This window comes from Thermobia domestica, chromosome 4 (genome assembly GCF_964235325.1).
Source record: "Thermobia domestica chromosome 4, izTheDome1.hap1.1, whole genome shotgun sequence".
Lineage (NCBI taxonomy): Eukaryota > Metazoa > Arthropoda > Insecta > Zygentoma > Lepismatidae > Thermobia > Thermobia domestica.
In genome coordinates, this window is record NC_137457.1 from 297,430,536 (window position 1) to 297,454,901 (window position 24,366).

Consider the following 24,366-nt stretch of genomic DNA (forward strand, 5'->3'; position numbering starts at 1 on the left):
ATATATATATATATATATATATATATATATATATATATATATATATATATATACGCGTGTGATTGGTTTAAAACACATCTCATATTCCTGCAATGGTAGTTCTTACGACGCTCACCTTATGCTCAAAGAGTTATATATATCGGCTGTTCCCTACTCGCCGGGTGAAACCGTGATTTGGAAAGCAGATACAAATTTAGGCGACTCAGACCCCTATCCTCAAAAGAAATCGTAACCCCAGTGACCCACGCTATCACTGCCTACAATCACGTCAGAACTTTCGACCCGATTGGCGGGTATAGGAATGCACGTGAGACAAGAGTTGGGGCTATCTCGTCTGAAAAATGTGTCGTGAAAGCGTTGGCTCGTCTCGAAAAATAAATTTGTTTTATTGGGAGAGCTCTGTGTCATCTCGTCTCATGGTGTAACCCTACATGTGTACATAGATTATCTTTGCAAGATTATTTCGCACAGAGTACGCTCTTCCTTAGCACACTATTTTGCTTCCACGAGAACTGGGTTCCAAGTCCAGCACAATTCTGCTGTACTATACAGTTATAGCCTAAATGATTCATCGGATTTCAAAGCAGTTTAATGATACGACGTACAAAGACTGGTTATGCATGAAAAGATAGATACGGTCACCAAATTTCTGGTATATTCAACAAATGGTCAATATGCGTGCCCTGGGTCACCTGGCATACATCCAAACGGTAATCCAGTTCCGTCCATATGTTCACTAGCATGTTTCCGTCAGTGTCCGTCACAGTAGCAGTGATGCGATCCTGCAGTTCTTGCAGGGTTGTTAGCATTGGAAATATATTAATTTTGTCCTTAACATAACCCTACAGGAAAAAATAACATGGCGTGAGATCTGGCGACCTGGGGGGCACAAAGTTCTGTCTCACGCACTTCACAATTTCCTCTGAGACATGCATTCGCTCCGTGCTTTTCCCTTTACACAGACGATACTGACGAAACGAACGCAAAATGCGCTGGTGACCAGGTGCAGCTTTTCCCTATTTGAGTACGAATGCACGCTGAACACTTATAACCGACGAACACTTCGCATATTCTAACACACAAAAACTCTTATGAAATCACTCCTTTAGCATCAATATCTCTTCTAGATGTGAGGCACATTGCACGCGTGTACAAGAGTTCTGTTTCAATGACACCAATACTAGCTGTTCTTTTGACGTCATCGCAGGAAACATTACGAACCGTTGTTGAGATTGGATCGTAAAAACCAGATGGTAGTTTTTCTTCGTAAGAACACAACGCCTTCTCACCTATCTCAACAGCATTATCAACATTCACTTTCTGGGAACAAATTTTCCCTGTCACAATATTCACAATAGTTTTCGGGTGATCGTCGGTCTTCAGAGGATCTATACAATGAGACAGCTTTTCCCTGTAACTTAATTCGGTCTGCAGCATCTCCTTTTCCTCGAGATGGCATTTCTTCCTTATGCTTAGTTATTTCCATATCTCTTCCAACATCTCTCATGACATAAATGTCATTTACTAAACGACTGCAGGTGCGAAGGCTGAAAGCCCATCGCTTCACTGCTGATGGATTTAGTGTAAGTCCGATTATTCCTTCTGGTCCATGGCCATAACGCATAAATGTATTCTCAATGAACATGTCTGGCCATATAGCATTCCAGATACCTGGTTTGTGACGCAGAACATGTTCGCCTTTCATAAATCGTTCTAGTATTTCACTATTCACTATTCTATCAATTTCATAAGATTTTTGAAGTAACTATTGAAATATGCAACCCCCCCAAAAAAATATAATTCGATACCCATATCGATACAATACTCCAAACATATTCTTGTCAATTTTACGGCCGCCATATTGGGTGCCATATTGAATATCTCGATTTGTATCAATTTCATAACAATTTTGACATTATTATTGGAATCTGCAACCCAAAAAACATAATTTGATACTCATATTGATAAAATATACAAAATTATTCCTATCACTTTTACAGCCGCCATATTGGCCGCCATCTTGAATCACTCAAAATGCTCAAGGTGTACATTTGTACACCCGGCAGATTCAGATTCAGCACCCTCAAATGAGGTAAAAACCGCTGAAAAAATTTGACATACTGAAATTTTTGGTTTGGTCCCAAAGTAGGGTTTTTCCTCCAGACTATAATGCCCAACCCTTTTTTTTTCTTCTCATCCCTTTTCTTCCCTTCTAGGTCAAGTATAGAAAAACACTGAAACAAGGGTCTAATACAAAATTCTATGTCTCCAACCCTCAGAGATTTCGAGATATAGGCATTTTAATACAATAATTGCCACCTCTATTTTACCCCTTTTCGTCGAATTTCCTTTAAAAAATCCGTTCTTAGATCCTGTGCCACAAGAGTGAAAAGAATCAATTATTGTTCTAATTCAAAACTGATCGTAGTAATTGTCGAGGCATCTATTTTCTATCAACATCTTCTAAAATCCTTTCGAACATTATGTTAACAAGATTGATACCATACGCAGGTGAAATTATTGGAGATTATCAGTGTGGATTTAGGCGAACCACCTATCGACCAGATATTTATCATTTGTTAAATACAAGAAGAGATTGGAATACAATACTCCGGTACGTCAATGTTTACTGATTTTAGAAAGGCCTACGACTCGGTTAGGAGGAAAACATTGTACAGCATTCATACAGAATTGGTTAGATTAATTAAGATGCGCTCACATGAGTCCCAAAGTAACGTCCGAGTAGCAAAATTGTTCACAAGCTTTCATGTCAAGAATGGCCTGAAACAAGGAAATGCTTTGTCTTCATTACTATTCATCTTTGTCCTGGAGTGCACTATAAGGAAAAGCAAAGATAGAAACCAAGGCCTAGAGCTGAATGCTATTCACTAAGTTATGGCGTACGCTGATGATGTAAATCTAATAGAGGATGATAAGAGAAAAAGAGAAAGAAATGCAGAGGTCTTATTAAGCGCTTGCAGTGATACTGGTTTAGAAGTAAAAGAAAACTAAATACATGGAAATTCTCCAGGATCGAAATACTGCAAATTGTGGGTGCGTCGAAAATATCAAATTATACTTTCGACAAAATGGATACTTTCAAATATCTAGGATCAATATTAACAGACCAAAACCATATCCACGAAAAAATTAATTGTCAACTGAAACCAGGGAATTTGTGTTCTTATTCAGTTCAAAATCTTTTGTGTTCTTGAATTCTGTCGAGAAATTTCAAGCTTAAAATACATAAAATGAAAATCTTGCTTGTTGTGATGTATGGTTGCAAAATATAGTCACTTACTCTGACAGTGAGGAAACAACACAGACAGAAAGCATATTAGAATAAACTCCCGAGGTAAATATTCGAACCCAAGAAGGACGGGAATGGGGAATGGCGGAAACTTCATAACGTGGAGCTCATAATTTATACCGTTTACCAAACATGGGTAGGATCATCAAGTCTAGGAGTCTCAGGTGGGCAAGTCATGAAATAGGAAAGTTTCAACTGGAAACACAATTAGGAAAACGACAATTAGGAATATCTAGGTGCAGATTGGAGGACAATATTAAGATGAATCACGCAGGAATAGGAACACAAAGTAGAAACTGTATCTAGTTAGATACGAACAGAAGTCAATGGAGAGCTTTTGTGAACGCGGCATTGAATCTCTGGATTCCACAGGCCACAGAGTTAGTTAGTGGCACAGATCCTATACACTGTCAAAATTTTAAGTTTCTAGCTTTAACGGTTTGGCTTAGGCGTTGATCAGTGATTCAGCCAGGGTTTCTTCTTTTATACGTATTATATACTCTATATTAGGTGTGCTCTACCCTCTCTAGCCAACGGTACCTAATCCACCGAGGTCTGGCCCAGTACTTCATGTTAGTCCGTAACGGCTACTTAATCAAAAAATGAAATCTACTTCTGTGTTATTTCAGTTTATACTTTTAAGAAGATATAATTAAATAAAGAATGATAACAGGTATATGTAGAATTTAAAATTAAGCCTGATTTAAAGCGGAACAAAAACATTTAAAAATTTTGGCTGATCTTTTTATATTGTACTTAGAGAAATTATCAAACGTCTCCTCATGGTACACTTGCAACGTTCAAATCGCTGCTTTCCGGCTTCCTATGTACTCAACGAGAAAATTTACCCTAACCGCACTCGTAAAAAACACTCCAAACAAGTCATAAACGGCACGAATGTAGTGTCAACTAGAGGTCTGTACGGGCCGGAATTTTCAGCCCGGGCCCGGCCCGGCCCGTGAATTAATAATTTGAGGCCCGACCCGAGTCCGAAATATGTTTAAGCATTTAGGCCCAAGCTCGTGTGATAATCAAATGGGCGCGAAATAAGCCTGAATTACAGAAACTTAATAATTAAAGCAAAATTGTATTTTTATTTACAACACTTAGGGGTTTAATTTTGCAGTTGTGTCTTAAAGGTTCTGTAGAAAGAACGGTGATGTATCGTATATTTACAAAATTAGGCCCGAAAAGGCCTGAGAAATATGGTTGTATATTTAAAAATTTATGGTCCAAGCCCAGCCCGGGCCCGAAATGATATATGGTTTGTACGCCCGAGACAGCCCCACGGCCTGGGTCTGGATTAAGCCCGCGGGCTCGGCTCGAGCTCGTGTAGATGTAGAGTGTCAACAGGACATACTGTTGCCGTCACTATACTAAAAATGGATTTATTTTGTTAATGTACCATATTCAGCAAAGAGTGAGCTTTTGTTTCAACCTGACGGAAACTGAACCCATCAAAAGCTGAAAGCGTCTTTTAGTGGCCAAGCTTTAAATTAAACAATAACATTGGAGGTGATTTAAGTACTTCAGAGAAGGTCAGGAATCTGTGGAGGATGATAAACGTTCGGGTTGTCTGTCACCATGAATAACAACGGAAACGATAGTGAATGTGCGTAAAGTGAATCCTTGAGAACAGAAGGCAGATGATCCATGATGATGATCATACAATTGAAATTAGGGGTGTCAGTGATATTCAGTATGTACATATAACACACAATATAATGGTTTCACAGAGTAACTTAAAATTATTTTAGTTGGAAACCGGGTCGGTTTCATTAAAAGCAATTGCATAGTTTATTACGGTCTCTAGGTTCGGGTGCTATCAAGTTAATGAAAGGAGGTTTGATTATATACCCACCGTCGCTGACGAGCCGATAGTACCGTAAAAGTACTCGTTTACAGTCTCATATAAATTATATGTGTGTTTCTGAAAGTCTCTTATAGCCTCAGGAAGGAAATTCATGAGAAGCATAAGATGTAAAGTTGAGCACCAGATGATTGTACGGAGGAACTAATGTACCCTTGCACTGTGCTACGTTAACTGCATTATCGCTATGGCAAGAATAAAATATTAAAACATGCATGCAATATATGGCATTACTTATTCTGTTGAAGAAAATATCATAATAATATACGCACGATTACGCTACTTGCATCATATCACTAGGCACAAAATTAACACTAGTTACATATCTTTTAACACATATATTTTAGGCTTTGAGAAATCACAATCACATGCGTTTTACATACTATTGATTTATCTTTGATTAGTAAAACATTGACCCAAGAATAATATATATAGACGAACGCGACCGTTGCCGATACCGATTTGATACACGAACATAAACGATTCCGATAGCTCAGTCCTCGGAAGACACAAACATTCTTCAAAGTGAAAATATATTAGTCTGCGACTACCACTTGGCAAATTACTTCTTTTAGGAGGATCCTTAAATGTTCTTCTCTTGTTCCCATAGTTTTGATGCCACTGAGAGAAAAGGTATTATATTTTGAAAATTCAACTTTTCATTTTTAAAGCACACTGCTTACTTAGTATATTTGTATGAAACAATAAAAGACTTATTGAGTCAGAATTTTATAAAAGAGCAGGTGAACGTTTTATGTAATGAAATCTGACTGACTGCGCTCTCCGAGCGTCATGCTTACCTTACACAATGGAAGCGCAAGAATACATTGATAGGAGGAAAGATAGTTCTCCCAAAACTCTTAGTTTTTATGAGGTTGCTTCACTAATAAGAATTGATTAACTGATTATTGTCTTATTGGGAACATATTAACCACATTTGAACACATAATAATGTAAATAATAAATGATTATTATAAAAAATATACATTATGACGGATAGCCCAACTCTGCCTTTTAGCTTAGGGATTCAGCTTTGGGTAGAAGGGAGAAGAGAGTTAAGCTGAGTTGAATTTTTTGTCTGTATTTGGTCGTACGAAGAGAAAAGTAGGTGGACAGACGCACGCACACACATAGAAACTTGTGAGAAAGAGAGTTCGCAGCATTTCGAATTCTAAGAATTTTGTCTTGGTGCGCACTAATTCCAAGAAATCCTCTTCCGTATACGAGGGTTGATAAAGAGATATAACGATAACATTATAAGTTTCATTAAAAAGAATGCATTTAAAGTATTAATTTTACCTAGAAGTTACCAGAATTCTTCCAGGTCATGAGAGGTCCATGAAGGATGTGATATAAGAACTTTTAAATTATATTTATCATTGAAGTATATTGCGTATCTTTGAATGTTAATAAGTGTTCTTCATTTTGTCCGCACCATTATTTATACAATGAATAGTTATTTATATGAGGCGTTTCAGATAGGAAGGGCGAACTCAGCGAATGTTTGCTTCCTAAAAATACATTCTGAATGATCAAAATAATAATCTATTTGTTTTGAAACTGTATTTTCTAAAGGAAAAAAGGAACGACAACCACAAATTATATATAATGACTTACAAAACATTATTACCATCCGCTATCTTTTGAACGAAGTCATTGGACTGACGTAAGAGTCACGGAGAACAACAGAACCGCTCACCAGACAAGGATAGGAACAGTCAGGGTGGTTCTTGTGCGTAGAATGGCGAAGGCCGGGATATATCAGGGTTTGATATTGGCCAGAAAGCTAGGAACGAACATCTCGGAAAAAGCGCGACTTGTCGTGTGTTTGTCAGCTGCCGAGGCCACTGTTTTCCAAAGGTAGGAAAAGGAGGGCGAAATCAGAACCAAACGACAAGATATGTGACGGCTACACCTAATTAAAGATATTGGACATCATAGACTGTTGAAATTGGTACATTAACAGCAGTCTTTAACATCTGAAAACACAGTTCACCGTTCAGTTTTAGATATGGCCTTCCACAGCCGACGTCCTACACGTGTACCTATGTTAACCGCACGTCATCATCGATAAGGACTGCAATGAGCACGTTCCCATAATCTTTGAACCGTCGATCAATGTTCTGATGAATCATGATACAGCCTTCATCACAACGATGACCAGCGAGACTTGCGTAGTGGGACAATACAGCCCGATAGTGCCTAAATTATGATTTGGGAAACTATGGGCCCAGTAGTGCGTGTTGAGGACACCGTGAAGGCTTCTAGCTACATGCACGTCATTACTAACCATGTACACTGATCTATATCGTCCATGTTTCCAGCTGACAATGGCATCTTTCAGCAAAACAAAACATTTCTTATAGCAAGACCAACATTGTGGCGCACTGGCCCTCAAACTAACCCGATCACAATCCACTTAAACATCTTTGAGACTTCACTGAACACAGAATTCGAGCTTAGCGCGGAATTTACAGAAATTAAATGATTTGAGTGTGCAAATGCGGTGCACTACGCTTCCATCCAGCTACCAAAGCATCAGTGCTTCCATCCAAAAGCGCATTGCTAGTGTCCTGCAAGACAAAGGTAGACAAACCGGGTATTAGGTAGTAGACAATGTTTTGTTTTGTGAATGTATATATAGGCAATAGAAGTGGCTTCTACAGAATAGTTTGATAATACTACTAGAAGTCTCTAAATGCAATATCCAAGGGTTTAGACAGTATGTAACTTTGTTGAGTTCGCCATTACTACTCGGAACACCTCATACGTATGAGCCATTCAAACACTACCTGTAAAGCAATATTGAAGATCTAAGATTTGGTTTTAACTATGTTGCTCAAAGAACTCGTGAAATTTATCGTCATCTCTCTCGCCGTCTTGATTCTCATTTCGTCTCGAATTTAAAAGTATTTCTTGTCTAAACTTTCGTATCGTTTTCGTCTCATTGGCCATACTAGTTTGCTCCCAATATCAAAGTGATTTACTACGGTACGAAGTTCAAGTTCTTGCCCAATAATACCCAATGACTAAGAAGCTTGGGTTCTATAGTAGTGACGGCAGTCGGCTGCCATGCATGAACAGTCTAAAGGTTAGTTCACACATAGATTGCTGTTTCCATGCCGTGTCCCGTCCGTGCCGTGCTCCACGAAGTTTATTTTTAGGCTTTGACATTGAAAATTCATTGTGTTGGCTATATTAATTCAGACATGATGTGCCGTACCGTGCCTTTGTCGTTCCCATGTCGTGTCCCGACAGACCGACTTGAATAGAAACCATATCGGTCGCAACTCGACAGCCGCGATGCTTCGGCTTTCAACGGAGTACTCGAAGCAGCACGAAGTTGACCGAAATGGCGTAGAAAGCAGTAGCGAGAAGGCACCTTATGTGTGAATCAGCCTTAAGATAGGTTTGTGATCGCAAGAATCTGTATGTAGCGGGTTCGAATTTCGATCAGGACATGGATGTTGTGTATTGTCGATTTATCTCATTATCATTTATTTTCAAGGAGTTTGGTTTACCAGAAACTCCTTTATAAATTTACTCTGTTCCTACGTACGTCCGAAAGTGAAAAAAATAACTCAAGAACTACTTCATGGATCACCATTAAGTTTGACCAGGACGTGGGTCATCGCAGGCAATGCTAGAAATCAACCATTTTGGGTTTTAACGTTGATCACTATAGAGAAAAAAAGGTGACAAATAGCGAGAAGAGGTTTTCTGCAATCAGTTAAGCGTCCCAAGAATATATTTCACTTCCACATTGAGGATAAAACGTATGTGGCGTACATAAAAACGTAGGTTATATGCGTAAATCCTGTAGTTTTTGGACTTAACGTACAACCCTACGTAATATCCTGCAGCAAACGTATAACTCAAAAGGTATGTTTTATGCGTCCTTTCCGTAGAAGTGTCCCAAATGAACTTACTTACCGTACGAAAGGAAGGACTGCATATAAGCAGTCAGGATTTCACATACAGATAGACGTAGACAACATTGACGAATGTAACATACATATACCTGTGGTAATATACGGAAGACTGTTTGATGACAGACATCCTGCAGGGGCATGATGTAACATCTAAGTGGGAAAAAGGTAATACCTATGTAGTATATGTATAACGTTTGCTCCGTACAGATTTCCGTTGTAAACTTATGGATTTACAATATGCCGCTGTCCGGATTGTGGATTTTTCTCAGTGCATTCCTAACCTTCTACTAAGACTGGAACTGACACAAGTCCACTGTAACTTCCGGTTTCAATATTGTTTTACATGGAGCAAAAACGATAAGAGCGAGAATCGTTTTTTCTTTTTAATGGATTTAGTGTTCTAAGAATAGCTACCATTTTTTCTCTTAACTCTCTGTTCAAACCAGAAGTGGCAGAAACCAACGATTTCCGGTCTTAACGTTGATCGCCATAGAGTAAAAAACGGCAGTAGATAGCGACAAGCGGTTTTCTGCAATCAGTTAAGCGTTCCAAGAATATTGTCAAGTTTTGTTTATGCAGGTATAGGTAGAGCATAGGCTTAAATTATATACGGGAACGTATTTAAATATGGGAGTAGCCTAGGGAAAGATTTCCACAAAGCTTTGAGCAAGCTACGTGGAGTGGATTTAGGATTTTGAATGCTCCGCGCAAGCAGAGGGGGGGGGGTTAAAAGTCACAAAACTTGACGCAAGCTGGATGACTGAGGTTAGGAGACCAAAGAGTTCCTAGCAAACTATGTAGGAAAGAAAAGAGGTTTAGAGCTCCGAGCAAGCTAAAGGCTTTGGGTTAGGTACCTCCTAGAGTTTTAAACAAACTAAAGGGGGAAAGTGACCGGCTAAAGACTGATAGCTGCTGTAGTCTTTCTGGTTTTATAGATGCTCTAGTGAGGTGGTGGCGCTTGTGGTCCTTTGTTGTTACATGACAAGGGGTGTTCCTGGTGTCCCTGCTGCATGCCAATATAGTAATTAAGCAAGCTGAAGTATTACAATATATTCCGTCTTCACTCTAATATCCCTACTAAAACTGGAAGTGGTAGAAATCTTCGGTTTCAATATTTATTGAGGAAATATCACGCCATAAAGAACCAAACTAAATTCACGTGGTGTACACGTGACAAGACACAACAGTGAGATTTAAACTTTAAAAAAATAGTAAATATAGCTTCCATTCCCTTCCATATACTTGTTATGTCATTCTTATATATATACACCCGAGCTCCTTCGTGGCTAAGCGGTTAGCGTATGTGCCTTTGGCATGGGAGATGGAGATTCGATTCCCGTCGGAGCTCATGTGGTTCTGATCCCACGTTAAACTACACGTCCACGTCTTATTTATCCTCGCTGCTAAACGGTACACTAAACTCCAAATCAAATCAAATTATACATATAGCTATTTGTTTTCACTAATCATTGCCTTCCTTAGCCTACAAGGCAAATCCGTGGGACGTAAAACTAAAGACCCTGCAAATATGCCTAAAACTGTCGTATGTTTAGAATATAGAGAATATTGTTTATTATCTTTACATTTTGTAACACTTTGATAGATAAGCTGCGATACCCACTATGGAAATGCCTAATTCAATATATAACACTCCGCAAAGACTGACACAAAATCTCAAACGCATGGGTGCTACCTGCGACCCTATGTATAAATATATAACTAACTGAGAGATGGGTTCTTTCATAAGTAAAGTGGAACAGATGCCTTGAATGAATCTCTGTATTTCTTTCGGTTACTGTATAATCACGCACCCCTTCCTGCTGCTTTTGCTTACACCATATGGGGGGAAGGGGGGAACTGTTCATCCCGCATTACCTTCGGGGCCACTCCAAATGAAGCATGTGAACACGAGTTAATTCGTGCATTGCCTCAGATGAGGCACGGCTCTGTCAAAAGAGGAGGGGCGAGGAGAGCGAAAAGGAACAAGGTGACGTATTCATGACGTTCCAGAAGCCAATTGGATGAGGCGAAGGGAGGCCAACCTGCTCCAGCTGCATCCGACCCCAGCCAAAGGCACCGCCGATCGATACCCACTGCCTACCATTCCGCCACAACTCCTCACGCTCTTTCTCTCTCTCTCTTTCGCTATAGCCAAGTTACCAACTCATGCACAATTCAAGAGTACAGTACCTTTTCATCTTCATACTATGTGAAATTTTTCTTGCTGGATGTAACACTTTATATAAGAGATTGTTATAATCCTTAGGGTATTTGAAGATGACACAGGTTAAAAACCTCTGACGCTGATAGTATTTTTTTTTAAAATTAAAGTATTACCTACTGAAAACTAAAAAAAATAATCTTTTTTGCCACAGGGTATAGATTGGTGTGTCAAGAATTCGATCTCACGCCGAACATGGGTTAAGTTAGCGATTCTCAACCTGTGGCTTGCGACCCACTGATGAATTGTCGGTCACGAAGCTCTTGTATCAGACTCGACTCAAATTTTTTTGTATCCTTACGACAGCGGCACCGATTTCTGTGGGGAAGGCGTACAGGTGTGTGTATGTTTTGTTGTCAGATATCCAGATTCTGGGGGGTCAAAGCAAATTTCTCAGCCCTATCCCTTAGAATATGGGCTCGTGCTTTAAGAGACGAAGATTCTGAAACATCAGACGTGGACATTAACTAACTCACATTTCCTCTTACTGTATCTTTGGATGAGATAAGATCAGGGGTAAAAGTGAGGGGGCACGCGGGAGGATGCCGTCCCCCCACCTAGAAAATATATGTACGCCGTTCTCCCAGTTCCTAAAACATTACAATGGGCAAAGATAGGCAGGGAGACGGTGTGATGTCATGCCGTTACCTACCACCCCCCTCCTTTTCAGATCCACTTTTACCCCTGGATAAGATTAAGCAATTGCTCACCTAACATAGCATTTCACTGGACATCAATACATGTCCCAAAGGTTTCATTACCTGTCCCAGTACATTCAGGTTCGCAATAGATATTTTGAAGCTAATGGAACTATCCAAAGATTGTGAGTAGAATATGCCTATCACAAGATCATATTTGGTATCTAAAAGTCGTATTGTGATTATTCCACAAAGAAACTGGAAAAGTCGCACAAAAATTCCGCAGGAAGTTCTTTTCCTGGGCATAAGCAGTGGCTTCTGGAACGTCATGATTTCAACAGAATGTCCACAGAGTGTCCACTGGCAAAAATGATACATCTAGTGGACAATCCGATTATTCGGGGTTAACGAGCATTGGAATATCCTTGAGAGAGTGACAAAAACGAATCAACAGCTGTAAACAAATAGGCCTATATAAATGAAATAGACCCTGTTTAAGATTCTAAACAGAATTTCACGATTCTAATGGGAATGAGATATGGATATCTACTTTTCATATATCCTTTTATTATAGGCAACCAATATTTCTTTGCTATTGTACAGGTTGCATAGAAGCCAGAAAATACTACAGATCTTAAGCGGGATATGGATAGCCGCATTTAAAGTCAGCTGTTGAAATTTATCGGACGAAATTGAAACTCCTAGATGTAATCCACTGACAAATGTCCTGGATAACATTGTTATTCAAGTACAAATCCAGGGTTAACATAAGAAATATTAAATTAATGCTAATTAATACCAATATAAAGTTATTAATATTAAACTAGTTACGAATCATTGTCAATCTAAGATATGATGTGTGATTTTCTACTTACGGAAAACTACAGTATTATTGACCTTCCCCGCTGGTCTAGTGGTTAGCGTGTGTTAATATTAAACTAGTTACGAATCATTGTCTATCTTGGAAGTGACGTGGTGTGATTTTCTACTTACAGAAAACTATTATTGCCCTTCCCCGCTGGTCTAGTAGCTAGCGTGTGTGTCTTCGATGCACACGGTCGAAGAAGTTCATTAATATTTTAACGCATTACACTGGTTCGGATTACACTTTAAACTGTAGGCCTACGTCTTATAGCGTCGATGCTGAAAAGGGGAGGCCAAACTTCAACAAAGAGAACAAAGCTATTATTTTAAATGCATTTAGGCTTATTCTGATTATTTAATGCATTTTAATCAATATTCTGCATTATTCTTAAATTATAATTATGTTGTTTATTTTAATGAATTATTCTCTTTAGTGAGGGAAAACAAGCTTACACGGACACTACATAATATCTTTATATCCACTTTAGGAAATAAAATGAATTAGATATGAGAAATTGATGAACGTTTTAGACTTTTAGTTTCAGTACATTACCTCATTATTATCTCTAAAATATATTCCTTATTGTAAACAGCAAATATAGAAGTAGCAGAAAAGAAAGTAGATATAGAAGTAGCAGGAAAAAGTAGATATAGCAGTATTAGGAAAGAAAGTAGATATAAAAGTAGCAGGAAAGAAAGTAGTTGTACGAGTAGCTTGGAAGAAAGTAAATGTAGAAGTAGCAGCAAAGAAAGTAGATATAGAATTAGCACGGTCATTAAATATAGAAGGCTCAGGTGGGTAGATCATGTAACAGAAATGAAAGAAGTAGGAACGCTTTCAAAGTTTTAACTGGAAGCAGAAAACAACCATTAATAAGACCTAGGCGCAGATGGGAGGACAATATTAAGATGAATTTCGCAGAAATAGGAATACAAAGTAGAAACTGGATTCAGTTGGCCATGGATAGAAGTCAATTGATAGTTTTTGTGAATGCGGCATTGAACCTTCGGGTTCCATAGGCCATAAAGGTAGTTAACTAGTTAATTAGAAGTAGCAAGAAAGAAAGTAGATGTAGAAGTAACTAGAAGAAAGTAGATGTAGCATGATAAAAGTAGATATAGAAGTAGCACGAGAAAAGTAGATATAGAAGTAGCAGGAAAGGAAGTAGATATAGAAGTAGCAGGAAAGGAAATAGATGTAGAAGTAGCGGGAAAGAAAGTAGATGTAGAAGTAGCAGGAAAGAAAGTACATATAAAAGTAGCAGGAAAGAAAGTAGATCAGGTGACTAGTTTTTGGTGTCTGAATCGGAGTTGCCATTTTACAATCGGGACTAACGTGGGCTCAGGTTATCTCCAATGGAGCTCGGGTTCACCAATCTGAGTGCTACTCAGATTAGCACTCAATCGAGGTCACTTTCTTTAATATGAGTCGGGCTAGCTTTATCTATATCGCTCTCACTAACCTCATTGGGCTCGCTCTCACTGAGGGCTAGGGTTTGTTATCATTAATGACACTTGCACTCAGGCATTGCTTATGACGCTTGTGATACACTGTACAGTGTTATCGAAGTTTCTCGTTGACTGTCCCAACTCACTTCAACACATTTGAATTTATATGAAATTTTTTTTACCACGAACTTGATCCACAACCTTGAACTCATATCGCGTTGTAAATTTGTTATTTCTATTACCTGCTATAACTTTGAAAAAAAAAAAAAAAACTACAAAACTACTTACAAATTTACTTTTTCTAATTCCCTTTTACAGTTGGGAAGCATCCCTTATAAGTGCTGAATAACTTATAGACAAAGTGTATGAAATCTATAAAACTTAATTTTATCTACAAATTTTCTTTGTTTTTACCTAGAAGATTCCAGTAATTATAAGTTTGCTTCAATTTTTTTTTTTGGTACACAGCATAAATAACCATTTATCATTGGGCTGGCTCGTACTCACATCCTTCAATAGGGCTCGCATTCACTAACTTCATTAGGGCTCATATTTATCCAAGGTCTGGCTCAGTACTCTCAATGGGGTGCGCTCACTGACTTGTTTTGGACTTTGGCTCACTACCATGAGTCATTTCCCTCAATTGGACTTGTATTTAGTTGTGCTCGGATCCATTACCATCAGTGTGGTTCACGTTCACTAATATCTTTGAGGCTGGGATTCGGACTCGTTCCCTCATTCGCTATCATCAATGGCGCTCATGAGCTCTCATGCTCAGACTCACTAATCTTCTTAGGCTCGGGCTTGCGATTTTGGACATCATCCTCGTATAGCCTAAATCGGTAATCAAACACATAAATGAACATATTGATAGAAATTTCTTCAGTCAAATGAGCGCAATCAGCCTGTGTATTCCCTTTGAAACACTAAATCCTGCGAAATGGTCACAGGGACTTTTGCAACCAATCCCCTTGCAGTATATTTGCTACGTTTTCATGTGATACTAAAGAAGGAAGCCTTTTCTTGACTCGTTCTTAAAAGAGACAAAGAAATAAAAGTTACAATAAATCGATAAAATGATAGAATGACTGTGCAAATAAAAATAGATGTTAAACAACGCTATTCATGATTTTTAAAATACTCTACCTTAGTAAGTTATCAGATAAGATAACTCAACTTTAAAGATGCAAATTTTGACTCCTTCGATATACGTGGCTCTGTAGAGTTTTCGATGATCCAGAAGAAGATTTATCAAATTTTTGATGTGGAGTACTGTACTCTACAATGACACAAACAGGGTTGTCTACGTGATAGGAAATAAAGCTGTCTCGTCTCGGAAAGATGCTGTGGATTGACGTCTGGGAATTTGTATCAGTTTCTATTAGAAAAGTTCTGTCTCGTCTCAGAAATTGTATGTTTCTATTGGAAGAGCTCTATCTTGTCTCGAAAAATGTTTGAAGAGTTCTGTCTCTTCATGGAAAATGTATGTTTCTATTGGAAGAGCTGAGTCTCGTCTCGGAAAATGTATCTATTTCTATTGGAGGAACACTGTCTCGTCACGAAAAGTGTCTGATTCTATTGCAAGAGCTCAGTCTAGTCTCGGAAAATGTATCTGTTTCTATCGGGGAAGCACTGTCCCGTCACGGAAAGTGTTTCTATTGGAAGAGCTCAGTCTAGTCTCGGAAAATGTATCTATTTCTATTGGAGGAGCATTGTCTCGTCACGGAAAGTGTCTGTTTCTATTGGAAGAGCTCTATTTTATCTTTGAAATGTATCTGTACTGTCACATCTGTTTCTATTGGAAGAGCTCAGTCTAGTCTCGGAAAATGTATCTATTTCTATTGGAGGAGTATTGTCTCGTCACGGAAAGTGTCTGTTTCTATTGAAAGAGCTCTGTTTCATTTTGGAAAATGTATCTATACTGTCACATCTGTCTCTATTAAAGGAGCTATCTCTTGTCTCGAAAAATATATCTGTTTCTACTGGAAAAGATCTGTCTCGTCATGGAAAATGTATGTTGCTATTAGATGAGCTCAGTCTAGTCTCGGGAAATGTATCTATTTCTATTGGAGGAGCACTGTCTCCTCTTGGAAATTGTCTGTTTCTATAGGAAGAGCTCTGTTTCGTCTTAGAAAATTATCTGTTTCTATTTGAAGAGCTGTCTTGTCTCGCAAAATGTATTATTTTCTATTGAAACAGCTTTTCCTCGTCTCGGAAAATGTATATGTTTCCATTGGAAGAGCTCTGTCTCGTCTCGTCTTGCAGGCAACCCTGGACAGAACCATAGACGGTACGAAAAGTGACGAAAAACAATTATAGGCTTTAGAATTGTACGCATGAAGAACAATGGAGAAGACTTTGAGACGAAAAAGTGATGAAGTACTGGAAATACGTAAGATAACTGAAAAGTTCTCTTTCTACCCACGATACGACTAGTTTTTTTCAAGTGCTAAGTTCGCTACCCATAGTATATATTTTTTGTAAGGACTTATACCAAACATTGCATTAATATCTTTTTCTTCTTTCAGATATTGAAGATTTTAATGGAGAAGTTGCGCATTTTCTGAAAAATAAGATAAATATAATGAACAAACGTAAGGTGATCTAAATCCTGCTGGAAAAGGTTATGAATGAAGACGACAATCGACAAGAAACTAATGTAAACATTATGGATCCTCTATCCTATTTCACCATGAAAAAGTGGGTAGCGGAATTCAAGAGGGGGAACACCTGTGACCAAGAACTCTTCCGCAGTAGAAACCCAGCAACAGCTACTACGGAGGAAATATCACAGCAATCCAGGATCTTGTCATGGGGTCTTAAAAATTAATTGAATAGATTCTATCAGTTGTGCAGGACATGCACAATTGCCAACTCGGTAGGTCCCGAAAACATTAACTTTTGAAAACAAACGTGAGAGATACGTCATATCTGCCGCAAACTTGATCCCTCTTGAGGTAGATCCTGTGACAGTTGTCGAACATTTTGTAACCATAGATGATTCATGGGTCCACCCCTTTCAGCCAGATTCCAAGATGTAATCAAAATGGTGAGGATACCCCTCCTTTCCACTTCCAAGAAGTTTACATCAGTTCCATCGGCTGGCAGGTGATGGTCTCTGTTTTATGGTATGTGAAAGGGTTTCATCCTGCCTCAGTAGCTCAAATGGGGTGAAAAAGTAAATAGTGCATATTATAATCCCCAATTAAAGCTTTTGAGGAGGACCATCAAGGTGAAATATCGTGAGATGTTGCTAAAACGTATCCTGGAACGCCCCCGCGCACAAATGTACCATTGCAATGTCTGCCATCAACTCATGTGGCTTCAAAATGTTTCCCCATCCTCCCTATTCGCGAGACTTGGCTCTCTCAGACTTTTATCTGTTTCCGAACCTCAAGAAACACTCGCTCGAACCCACTTTTCATCAGATGATTACCTCCGGCCACGGCAAAGGATATTTTTAACAACTAGGATTTAAAATTGAACCAGAAAGAATTCATGGCTTGCAGCACAGCTAGAAAAAGCGTGTAGCGCTGAAAGGGGACTACGTTGAAAACTAGCGAGTAACGATTGAGCTCCGGACCACCTTTCTGTAGTAGAACGAGAATCCACATGGTGGGACGTAGTAGGACGGTAACAGGATTTAAAAAAAAAATAATATTCGTGTTATGTAGCATCCATGGAAGGGGGTCGTCCGGGTCCGAACCCTTCCCCAAAAAATCTTCCTAACTCAACATACATTTGTACACTTTCTAAATAGAACTATCTACTTATTTAACAGGGAAAAGATTGATGTAGCACGAAAATTTGATTTTACACTTCATCTGCATTCTTTGTCTTATAAAAGCAATTTAATTCTATCATTTTTTTTTCTGAAAATATAAATGGAAATATTTTACAATTACTTATCGTCTTTTGGGGTGCAGAATAATATCCGTTCAATACTGCATAGACGTTGTGGCTTTTAGTATTGAACCCCCATTCCAAAGCTTGGACCCCTGCAAACAAAAATTTCTGGGTGGGCGCCTGCTTCTAATAACCACACAGATATTTCCTAAGAGTTACACACGCATATTACTTATAAATCAACGACCAAAAAGACAAAAGATAGGGGTATTTTTGGGGGTTAAGAGTTTGGTATTGTAGAAAATTCGACACAGAATAAGACTTCTATGTTTCTTGTACTGTTTCAAATATTTGAACACACATACAGCAGCCTATGAAACTATAAGTTCGGCTAAATAATGTTCGTAATTTGCCACAAATTGAAAAAAAAAAATAATGTGCATTTTTGAGCAATGGTTTGTAGCGTACATATCAAACAAGTAAACCAAATAGTTGGATCCAACCTGGTAGCACAGTTGCCATGTGAAGGGCATTGTCTCAGAACTAAGGGAATTCATTGAAAACACAAGTAGCAGCGCCAAGTGTACAATATGTGCAAGGGTTTCGTTTGTGTACCGTGATATTTTCCCAATTAATATTAAATTTCCACCACTTCCGGTTTTAGTAGAGAGATTAGAGGAGAGATGGAATAAACACATTCTTGGGATGCTTAATTGATTGCAGAAAACATAGAATAAATATATCCTTGGGATGTTTAATTCATTGCAGAAAACATAGAATAAATATATTTTGGGATGCTTAATTGATTGCAGAAAATAGGGAATAAATATATTCTTGGGATGCTTAATTCATTGCAGAAAACATAGAATAAATATATTCTTGGGATGTTTAATTGATTGCAGAAAACATAGAATAAATATATTCTTGGGATGTTTAATTCATTGCCGAAAACATAGAATAAATATATCCTTGGGATGTTTAATTCATTGCAGAAAACATAGAATAAATATATTCTTGGGATGTTTAATTGATTGCAGAAAACAGAATAATTAAATTTTGGGATGCTTAATTGATTACAGAAAACAGAATAAATATATTCTTGGGATGCTTAATTCATTGCAGAAAACATAGAATAAATATATTCTTGGGATGCTTAATTGATTGCAGAAAACAGAATAATTAAATTTTGGGATGCTTAATTGATTACAGAAAACAGAATAAATATATTCTTGGGATGCTTAATTCATTGCAGAAAACATAGAATAAATATATTCTTGGGATGCTTAATTGATTGCAGAAAACAGAATAATTAAATTTTGGGATGCTTAATTGATTACAGAAAACAGAATAAATATATTCTTGGGATGTTTAATTCATTGCAGAAAACATAGAATAAATATATTCTTGGGATGCTTAATTGATTACAGAAAACAGAATAAATATATTCTTGGGATGTTTAATTCATTGCAGAAAACATAGAATAAATATATTCTTGGGATGCTTAATTGATTGCAGAAAACAGAATAATTAAATTTTGGGATGCTTAATTGATTACAGAAAACAGAATAAATCTATTCTTGGGATGCTTAATTGATTACAGAAAACAGAATAAATATATTCTTGGGATGTTTAATTCATTGCCGAAAACATAGAATAAATATATTCTTGGGATGTTTAATTCATTGCAGAAAACATAGAATAAATATATTCTTGGGATGCTTAATTGATTGCAGAAAACAGAATAATTAAATTTTGGGATGCTTAATTGATTACAGAAAACAGAATAAATCTATTCTTGGGATGCTTAATTGATTACAGAAAACAGAATAAATATATTCTTGGGATGTTTAATTCATTGCCGAAAACATAGAATAAATATATTCTTGGGATGTTTAATTCATTGTAGAAAACATAGAATAAATATATTCTTGGGATGCTTAATTGATTGCAGAAAACAGAATAATTAAATTTTGGGATGCTTAATTGATTACAGAAAACAGAATAAATCTATTCTTGGGATGCTTAATTGATTACAGAAAACAGAATAAATATATTCTTGGGATGTTTAATTCATTGCAGAAAACAGAATAAATATATTTTGGGGTGCTTAATTGATTGCAGGAAATAGGGAATAAATATATTCACTGCAGACTGCAGAAAACAGCTTCTTGCCATCTGCTACTATTTTTACTCAATAGCGATTAACATTAAAACCGAAGCTGAAATCGATTTTTAAAAACTCTTCTCGCGATTGGCGGATCTAGAAGATAAAAACTGGGGGGGGGGGAGGGAGGCAGAAATAACCCAAACTATGATAGGCATATCATGAATTTACACAAATCATTTTAATTTGATATCCGTTTAAGCACTTCGTTAACAAATTGCGTGTTGACAAATTACGCACTTTGTGTTTGCAAATTGATTCTCAGTTCTTCATGGGCCTTGCAGAAAATGTTAACTCTTTTCCGAGGGATATTACGACTAGGTTGAACGTTGACATTGTGAACCTCAAGAATTGTTTTACACATTGCATGACAGAATAACTGAAACTGAAACTGTATCTAACGTTGTAAAACTTTTCCAATAAGTAATTAAAGGCTACACTTACTGTAAACTTTCAAAAATATATAAATAAAGCCAGAGGCGCAAATCTGTCTTCAATATTGTAGGAACGGGTAAGACCGTTCCCACATTTTTTTTAAGCGATGTCCAAAATATTTACGAAATTGAAAAAACAACGTTCTAGAAGATCAGGGGAACAGTTGTCTTCAATGTTGGGAGGCGGGCAGATTTGAGGCTTATTATGGGAGGACATTAATTTCATCTCATATTCCTTTGTGGCAATCGGGAAAAAAATCATCACATTTGTCCCCCAAAATACATTTCAAATTGAATTATTGGGGGGACAGTCCCCCAGTTGCAAGATTGGAGGGGACATGTCCCCCTCATCCTTCCGGAATTTGCGCCAGTGATAATAGCTTCAATTATTTTTGTCACTCAAAAAACTGGAGGAGGGATTAGTCTCCCTCGGCCCCGGGCTAGATCCAACACAGTTTCTCGTTCTTTCCTATTGTTTTTGGTCTATGTAGATCAATATTGAAACCGGAAGTTGTAGTAGATTTCAATCATTTCCGGTTTAAATAGAATATTAAAGATGGAGATGAAATGTATTCTTGGGATGCTTAATTGATTGCAGAAAACCGCTTCTTGCTATCTATTACCATTTTTGTTCTATAGTGATCAAACGTTAAAAACCGGAAATGGTTGATTTCTACTACTTCCGGTTTGAATATCACCTCCACTAACGAACTCGATTCCTAACTTTTGATCCTTTATATCGGGAGCAAAATTGGTGGTAATTCATCAAATAGTTCTTGATTATTTTTTTTAAACTCCCGAACAGGGTAAACATATAAAAGAGTTTTGGTTGCTAAGCAGAAATTAGGATATTGACAACCAAATGTCTTGTTAGATACTAAATAACATTGTATGTTAGTGAAACTCAGAGAGAACATTCTTCCGTACAAATTGTCTACATTCAAAACCATAGCCAGGAAGAAATTAAATGTCGACTAAAAGCAGGTAATTCGTGTTGTTATACAGTTCAAAATCTTTTGTCGTCGTGAATTCCGTTGAGGAATTTGAAATAAAACGATAATCATCTCTGTTGTCCTGTATGGTTGCTAAACATGAGGGAAAATCGCAGACTGAAAGTACTTAAGAATAAAATCCTGAGACGAATATTCGGACCTAAGAGAAACGGGAATGGAGAATGGTGAAAACTTCATAACGAAGAATTGCATAATTTGTATCGTTCACTAAACATTAGTAGGGGCATCAAATCTAGGAGGCTCAGGTGCGCAAGTCATGTAGCCAGGATGGAAGAAAGTAGGAATGTTTTCAAAGTCTTAACTGGAAGACCAATCGGAAAACGACCATTAGGATAACCTATGCGTAGACGGGAGGACAACATTAAGATGGATCTCGTAGAAATAGGAATACGAAGTAGAAACTGGATCCAGTTGGCTGAGGATAGAAGTCAGTGGAGAGCTTTTGTGAACGCAGTATTGAACCTCCGTCTTCCATAGGCCATAGGGTTACTTACTGTTAGTTAAATTGCTTACATTACTTAACTCATGTTAAATAATACTGTGACGCCTGTTGCTAATTAACAATATAGCCGATAGCCTAAAAGAGTTAACAATTAAAATTTTCTGGAGCATTTTTCGACTTAAACTTATCCGAAAAATTACCATATACAAGTAGAATATATTTTAGAAAAGTCAACTTTATCCGAACTTCTTGAGTTTTGAGTTTCAGTTTAGTTTAGTTTAGTGCCCCGTTCAGCAGCGAGGCTATATGAGACGTGGACCTACTGATTAACGTGGAATCCGAACCACATGAGCTCCCGCCGGGAATCGAACCCGGGTCTCCCACATCAAAGGCGCGTACGCTAATCGCTTAGCCACAGAGGAGCTCCCCGAACTTCTTGAGTTTGATATTGTCATATAAGGCAGTTGCACAATGTATACACTGTAAAACCATACAGTGTAAACACAATGAGTCCATATAAAATATTATTTCACGTATCGGTGTAAAAGAAATATATAGTGATCAATAAATGTGTTGGGAAACAAAGAAAATTCATGGATGTTGTATAGCACACAATACTAAAAGTTATGTGGAGTCCATAATTCTAACAATATGAACTTAATACGTAACAAAAGAAAAAAAAAAAAAGAACTAAGGAAGAATAAACAGTGAGTTTTAAAAGCAGAATAGTTTTATCACTGCTTGTAATGTACATGTAGAGAAAATTGCATTCTTTTTAATTTACTGAAAACTGTACTCAAATTGTCCTTCCATTCTGAAGATATTAATGAATCTAAATTTCATCAATCCACCGAGAAGCAGCTCCGTTTCAGTGAGCTTTGCACGTTTAGGTGTCAGATGAACAGGATGAACACTCAAATAGTTAAAAATTGCATAAAACTATCTTTAATTTCAATAAAAAGAAGATCCTTTCATATCTCCTTGCCCTCTCCGGATAAATACAGAGGTTGTTCAGCCTATGTTTGGCCGATTTTGTTCCTTCCCCCTTCCGGGCAGAATGGACTCACCCGGCCTAGCTCGTGGCATCCTGCAGTGTTGTGCAATAGCTTCCTGCGAACGGAGTTCTTTTTCCGCGCGGATGACAAATACCGCACAAAACAGGACCATTGATGTGAGTGTTGTGTTAAATTTGTTTCCAAGTGTGTGGGTTTCCGCTCTGTGACCAAAATGCCGCCCAAACTAAGCCGGTTTTGGGAAGGCTATGTTGCGGCTCTTTATGCCACCCGCTTAAGTGTTTCTGTCATTATAAAACAGTGCAAGAAGAATGGTTGCAACATCAGTTTAAGTGGAATAAAAAATATTATTAAAAAGTACAAGGGCAACGAAGCTCCATCATTTGGATTACCAACGAAGTTGCCTAGGAAGCGGGAATTCGCCAAGGCCACCTCCACCACGCAGAGGAAACTTCGCAAAATGGCAATGCAAGAAAATCCGCCAACACAAAGGTGTATGGCTAATCATCTTGACGTGTCTTTGAGGACTGTGAGCCTGACGTTACACCATCAACTCAAGCTGGAAAAAGTCATGAAAGCTCGCGGTCATCTTCTCACGGATGCCCACCAAAAGAAACGAAAGTGTAACGCCCGGAAGCTGTACGAACGGCATCTGGCAAAACAAAAGTGGATATACGTCGTAACGCCCGATGAAGCATGGATTTACCTTTCTAACTGCGGCAAACCGAGAGCCATCATGTACCGAGAGAAAGGCGCCAAGAACTTCAGAAGGTGGGTCCGTGTCTGTAAAGAATCCTTCCCAAAAGGGTTCATGGTCGTTACTGGCTACTGTTACCGAAGTAAACTGAAGATTCGTAAGGTGGCGAAGAACTGCAAAATAAATTCGCAGTATTTTCAGGAGCAGATCATGCGGCCGATCTACGAGTATGAGATTCCAACAATGTGCGGAAATGACACCAATCTGGTGCGCATTCACATGGACAAGGCCTCATCCCATACCTCACGATCGTCCCTCGCGTTTTACAGGAAGATGGAGGAGGCAAGTGGTATACAGGTGATACCTTTCAATGAGGTACCTGTTAAATCTCCAGATGCAAGTCCTATGGACTATTGTGGATTTGGATTGCTGAAGCGGACTTTGGGAAAACGGCGTGTGACAACTGTGAAAGA

At 38.0% G+C, this 24,366-nt stretch overlaps 1 protein-coding gene across 5 annotated transcripts in view; it reads right to left on the reverse strand.

Annotated features, from left to right (window-relative positions):
- The window catches only part of LOC145684220 (diacylglycerol kinase theta), a 286,225-nt gene that overhangs the window by 118,650 nt on the left and 143,209 nt on the right, over positions 1-24,366 (reverse strand). The window lies entirely within an intron of this gene.